The sequence below is a fragment of the Macaca mulatta genome, chromosome 15, assembly GCF_049350105.2.
Source record: "Macaca mulatta isolate MMU2019108-1 chromosome 15, T2T-MMU8v2.0, whole genome shotgun sequence".
Classification (NCBI taxonomy): domain Eukaryota; kingdom Metazoa; phylum Chordata; class Mammalia; order Primates; family Cercopithecidae; genus Macaca; species Macaca mulatta.
Window position 1 is genome coordinate 50,371,055 of NC_133420.1, and position 6,639 is coordinate 50,377,693.

Consider the following 6,639-nt stretch of genomic DNA (forward strand, 5'->3'; position numbering starts at 1 on the left):
CCTGGGTACCCTTCAGTAAGTTACTACCATTCTGAGCCTTCAAGTCCTTTAAACTGTGATATCATAAGATGTTACATTAATTTTTTCCTATAGTCTTTGATAATGATCCTAAAGCATTTTGTGCCCTTCCACAGCTCTCTGCTATGAGTGGGTTAGATTGTCAAAGCTAGAGTATGAGGCCCCCAGGTGTGCCAGGCAGAGCTGACATGATGTATGGCTCTTATTCATAGTGTTAGGGGCACAAAGATAAACTAAGGAAATTTGAATACATATGGACTTTAGTTTACTATTTATGTTGGTATATAGAATAGATCTGAATATTAAACGTTTCCAGAGACAGTGCAGATGGTAAATTATTTCCTTCCTGTCAACCCGCTTTTCTATTTCATTCTCAGCAGAGCAAGACCCAGGACATTTGAAAGTTTATGCTAAGAATTTAGTTGATTACTACTCTAAGGAAGCAGTATAAAAAGAGGATGGTGAGAAGGTCAGAGTTTGGAGTCAGATCTAACAATTCGTCTCCATTCTCTACTTATTAGTTGTTTGACTTTGGGAAGATAGCTTAACCTCTCTGACTCTTAGTTTTCCATTGAGACAGTTGTGACAATCAATGTGGATGTTATTTAAAGTGTTGCTTATTAAATCAAAGCATAACTGTAGCTTAAAAATGAATTATAACTTCTCATAGGGACTCCCTTCTAGAGTACAATATAGAAATTTAAAAAAAAGAGGAACTGTACAGTGGAGAAACCTGACAAGCACTGCCTTGGCGAAATGACCAAGGTTACTACCAACAGCGATAAATATTACTGATGGTGAGTACCCTAGATATGATGTGATAAGAGTGTCACTTTACATCTGTGAGATCTTCTTTTTTAAAAAAAACCATAATCCCTGTCTAATCATGAGGAAAACATTGAATTCCAATGGAGGGACAGTCTACAAAATACCTGACCAACATTTCCGCAAAACTATCAGCCAACTATCTCAGCCAAGGATAGCATAAAGAGACATGAAGAGGAAATACGGACAAAACACAAGACATCTCAAATGATAGTAGAGTTAGAAATCAATCATTGGCACGAAAGAGGCAAATGTGAAATTAGCAGTGAATTCCAACAGTGTGTATGTGGGGAGGGTGAAGGTGTTACTTGGATTAGGTGACTGTATTAGTTTTCTAGATCTACTATAAAAAATCCCCACAAACTTGATGGCTGAAAAATAACAGAAATATAGAGTCTTATAGCTCCAGAAGTCAGAAATCCAAAATCAAATCAGCAAGGCTGCTTTCCTTCTGACAGCTCTAGGGGAGAATCTTCCTTGCCTCTTCCAGTCTCTGCTGGCTGTCCGTATCCCTTGACGTGGGCTGCCCACTCCATCTTTGCCACCGCCGCCACATTACCTTCTTCTCCCTAAATGTCTCTGATTTCTCTCCTCTTCTTATAAGGACACCTGGCATAGAATTCAGGACGCACCTCAATCCAGAATGATCTCACCTGGAGACCCTGAACTTTATTACACCTGCAAAGACCCTTTTTCCAAACAAAGTCACCATTATAGGTTCCAGGGGTTAGAATTTGGATGTGTCTTGTTGGAGAGGTCACCATCTAACCAACTACAGTGGCCACAAAAAGACTTTCTGAGATGGGAACCTTTATGTGGAAGAGTCTGCCTTGCAGAGAACAGGGAGGAATGTTCCAGGTAAAGAGAACAATGTGGCCAAAGACTTTAAGAAAGAGCTCTGTGACTGAGGAGCTGAAAGGAGACAAGCGAAGCTGGAGGAAGTGGAAGGGAAGAGAAGACCTTGGTGGGCCCGGTGGGAAGGTTCTGATCAAAGAGCCTACTAGCCTGGCTGGGCTAGTAGGGCCTCAGAGTGACTCGCCTTTGTCTGAAATCTCATTCTCAGCCCAGAATTCTCCTTTTCACCTACTCACTGCTCTGGAAGCTTTCTGCTCAGAGCATCACAATAGCTCCTGGGCCTTGGTAAGGGGACACTACACACTGCAGGAAAAAGCCTTTTGTTCTCGTCCATTTCAGTGTCATCCAGCTGATGTGGCGGCAGCTTTGTAGTGCCACAGTGAGCCTGGGTCTCAATGCCAACTTCTAGTTTCGATGCAACATGTCCCATCAGGCCCCATTGTGAGCTGCTAGCTTATGTCCTTGAACATGCCCTGCCCGGTTTTGTTTCAGGTCATTGAGGCAGCCATAGTGTTGAGGCTTGAGCTCTGGTCTGAAATCCAGGAAGCTGAGGTTGAATCCCATCCTGGATTCTTGCTAGCCATGCAGACTTGGGAAAGTCAGCCTCTCACAGCTTCTGTTTTCTCACCTATAAAATGAAGATGAAAAACCTCAATCTCATAGCGAGGTTGTGAGATGCAAATAAGATGGTGCATTTGAAAATGTTTTGCGAATTATAAAGTGTTTTCTATGCAGAAAGAGATGTTATCAATAGTACTGACACCCTGAGGGTCTCTAACCCTCTTTCCAGAGAAAGGGAATTCTCAGGATTCACTTTATCTCATCACAAACTCATAGACTCTGCACTGAAAGCTGTGCGCTATTGGTTTTCACTCCCCCAGAGGCTAATAAGCATCATCGCCTATGGAGCTACCACCATGCAGCAAGCTCCAAAAAAATGGAAAGAAACAAAACTCAAATCTGTCTCTCTATAAAAAGCAACTACCTTTGAAACTTGACGCTCTTGAAAACCTACTAAAATGAACATGGAGGGGAAAAGGAAGAACAAAATACCTAAGTAATTAATCAGCATTTTGTCCAACCCAATTTTGTTTAAAAGGACATTCATCAAGATCAACATCCCTGCCAAGGCAAACCCTGTGAGCCCTGTGACTGGCCATGTGGACTCGACATCCTCCTTGTCCACCATCCACTCACTTGGAAACTGGTGTCAATGAAGGTAACAGTTTGTGGTAATGGGAACCATATGGGCTGGTGACTGCTGTCAGTAAAAATAGCCCACGTGGCCTGTGCAGCTAGACACAATGTCAAGCTAAGAGAAGGAGACAGAAAGCTGTGTAAAGGAAAGAAAAAAAAAATGGTTTTAAAAGACTGGAGACAGAAGTCTGCCTGACTATGAAGGAGGCTTCGGGGAGCTAGGACACGCAGTCAAGCGGGGCTCATCAACAGTAGAGACATTCGCATGAAACACCAGCCCTCCCCAGCCTGGCCTTCCACACTCTCATGCCCCAGATGAGAGGGGATAGAAACAGGATTCTATCTGGGAACAGAGCCGAGGCTCAGCACATGTACAGAAGGTCTCTCTGGGATGTGTACGGGGCACAGAATATTCTCCTACCTAACCAACCCAGTAGAGAGCAAGGAGGTAGGACCAGAAAATGTAAACAACAACAACAAAAACCTAAGCATAAATTTTAGGCTCCTTTAAAAATGTATTATGTTTTGTAGCCTAATAGAAACAACACGAATTTGCAAATTGCCACACCTGATTTGACTCTCACAATAAATATGCTATTGAATAAACACAAGCAAATTATTTAATCTCTAAGAGTTTCAGTTAATTCGTTTGCAAAATGGAGATAATGTAACCAATAGTTATTATGAGGAGTACATGAGCCGATGATGTTCCTTACACTTAATAGAATGTCCTATTCATTTATTCACTCATTCAACAATTATTTAATAAATGCCTACTAGGGTCAAGCACAGTTACAGAGGAATAAGTCAGTGCATAAAACAAAATGGCCTTTTTTCATAGGGTTTATATTCTAGTTGTAAGTGGAACACAGAATGTCAGAAGATGAAAAGTGCTGTGAATAAAAATAAAGCAAGGAAGGGAGGTGAGGGGGCAGGAATTGGGGGTGCAATTTTAAGTGGGTGGTCTGGGAAGTTGACATTTAGGCAAAGATTGAAGGAGGTGAGAGTGCAGGACATGGAGCTAGGTGGGAGCAGAAGAAGCCACCAGAAGGAAAGTCCTGATAAGAACAGGGCAGAGTACTCAGGGGCACCAAAGGGACCAGTGAGGCTGGAGGGGAGGAAACTAGAGGTCAGAGAGGCCACACAGGCCTGGGGGACTAGGGTAAGAACTTGGACTTGAGTCAGTTCAAGTTGAAAGTCTTAGGAAGGTCTTGAACAGAGGAGTGACAGGATCAAACTTATTTTTTTAAAATAGAATGGCACTGGCCACCATGTTCAGAGGTTTCTACAGGAGCAAGTACAAAAGCAGAGACTAGCTGGGCATGGTGTCTCATGCCTGTAATCCCAGCACTTTGGGAGGCCGAGGAGGGCAGATCACCTGAGGTCGAGAGTTCAAGACGAGCCTGACCAACATGGAGAAACCCCATCTCTACTAAAAATACAAAATTAGCCGGGCGTGGTGGCACATGCCTGTAGTCCCAGCTGCTTGGGAGGCTGAGGCAGAAGAATTGCTTGAACCCCGGAAGCAGAGGTTGCAGTGAGCTGAGATCGCACCGTTGTACTCCAGCCTGGGCAACAAGAGAAAAACTCCATCTCAAAAAAAAAAAAAAAAAAAAAGAAAGAAAGAAAAGCAGAGACTAGTCAGGAAGCTGCTGTAAGAATCCAGGTGAGAATAAATGGTGTCTTGGATTGGTGTGTGATATTTGGAGATGGTAGGTAGTGGTGGGATTCTGGAACATGTTATGATCATAGGGAAGGCCTCCAGAATTTGCTGATAGCTTGAATGGGGGTTAGAAAGGGGAGGAGGTCAAGAAAGACTCCAAGGTTTTTGAGCCTCAGCAACTGAAAAACGTTGCTATTCACAGAAAGGAGGATAATTGTAGGTGAAGCAGGTTGGAAAGAGAAGATTGGAAACACATGTTGCATATGATAAGTTTGAGATGCTCATTGGACATTCAAATGGAGACATAGAGTTTCCAGAGAGATGAGAATCATGAACATATAAATAGTATCCAAGATCATGAAATACCAGGGGATCACCATGGGAGTGAGTGAAGATAGAGAAGAAAAGTAGAGATGTTTTTCCATGGGGCATCAATAAAGATTTACAAAATTTAAGTAGGCTTTTACACGACATTTTCCAAATTCATCAGCTACATCAAGAATAAATATACTGAATATAAAAGCAGTCCATATAATGCGGACTTGAAATTCTATAAAATAGATGGTGCTGTTATTACTTGACATACAAGGAAATTAAGAACCAGACAAGTGAACTAATTTGCTCACTGTCAAATAGCTAATGAAAAACAAAACAGGAATTTCAACCCAGGCATCCTCACCCCAGTTCTGATGTTCTTTCCACTACAGTCATCTGCCCACTGCTGCACTTCCTTATTATCCAAGGTAGAAATGCATCGTTTGACCTCAACCTATTTGTGATACATCTCCAAGTTTGAAATAAAAACCAGGTCTTTTTAGCAGTTAAGTACTCTTGCTTTCTAAGTTGAAAACGTTGCCAGCCTTAGAAAATAAAAAATATATCTATTTTTAAAATTGTCTTTGCCAAAGTTTAATTCAGAGAGAGAGAGAAAGAGAAAGAGAAAGAGATAATGAAAAAAAGTTGTGCCTTCAGTTTTCCCATAGGTACTCCCTGTCTCCTGGACTCTAAATCTTCTCTGTTTTGGAAGAGGTAGATGTAAAGCAGATACAATCTTCCTTGTCTTCGAAATCCAGCACAAGGGATAGAAAAAATAAAATGATCTATGTGGGGTCACCAAGTGATTTATGTATGTAACTTGGAAAAGGTTCTAGCTGTCTCACATCGTTCTCTTTCCCTACGGCCTATGTAAGACTGCTTATACAATGTATATAGAAACTGGTAAAAATAAAATAATATCTGATAATTTGCAAAGCACTTTTCATCCAGTACTGATGCAAAAACCTGTTTTTGAAATAGTTACTATGCATGCTAGCATCCATTTTAAAGATGAGTAAACCACGGCTTGGAGAGATTAAATAATTTGGCAAAAGTTACCATAAGACAAAAAGTTGCAATTTTGTAAAAGGCTATTATAATATAAATATACTTGGTACCTACAGGACCTACACAATCAAACCCAGTTCTGTTTTGGCACTATAATTTTCTGCAGTATGGTTTAAAGTCTTACCTGTATCTGTCTTCTCTCTTTCCTGGTTGGGTAACAATGCTCCTTCTTGAGAAACACCAAATATGGTCCCTGCCAAAGGAATGGTCTGAGTCTTGCCCATCCTAGTAACTCCAGTGCCTTTCCAGTTTCTCGGTGCAGTGCAGGGCATGATAAATGTTGGTTGGGCTGTGCTGAGCCAGAGTTGGTGAGCTGAAGAGGAGGAGGAGTTAAGTTTGTAACAGCAGGTTGGGTGAAGACCACGAAGAGTTCTGGATGCAGAGCTAAGCTATTTATATTTCCATCTATAGTTAATAGGTTGCCAGGGCTGCTGCCTTGTCTGGTCCCCAGGTTCTGCATCTGCACATAGGTTGTCCTATAGAAAGAAAAAGTTTGCTTAGCAAATAAAATGAGGACAAACATGTCTTCATGGCAGGCCTCAGAAAAACCCATGCCAAGACTGATTATTTTTCAGATTTGAAAACTTGATTTTGTTTTTTCTTCCCACCCACACCTCAAGGCTTGTTATGGCTTTGGCCAAAGAAAACCAATTTCAACAGGGACCATTTCAGGCTTGTCCTGAGCCCAAAGTAGGGAG

At 41.6% G+C, this 6,639-nt stretch overlaps 1 long non-coding RNA gene across 1 annotated transcript; it reads right to left on the reverse strand.

The window, feature by feature from the left end:
- Window positions 1-266: 266 nt before the first annotated feature.
- Window positions 267-6,417, reverse strand: LOC144335165 (uncharacterized). The gene is made up of 2 exons (XR_013405658.1): window positions 6,066-6,417; window positions 267-2,326 (listed from the first exon to the last, which is right to left on the reverse strand). It is a non-coding gene; the product is annotated as an uncharacterized LOC144335165 (long non-coding RNA).
- Window positions 6,418-6,639: the final 222 nt, after the last annotated feature.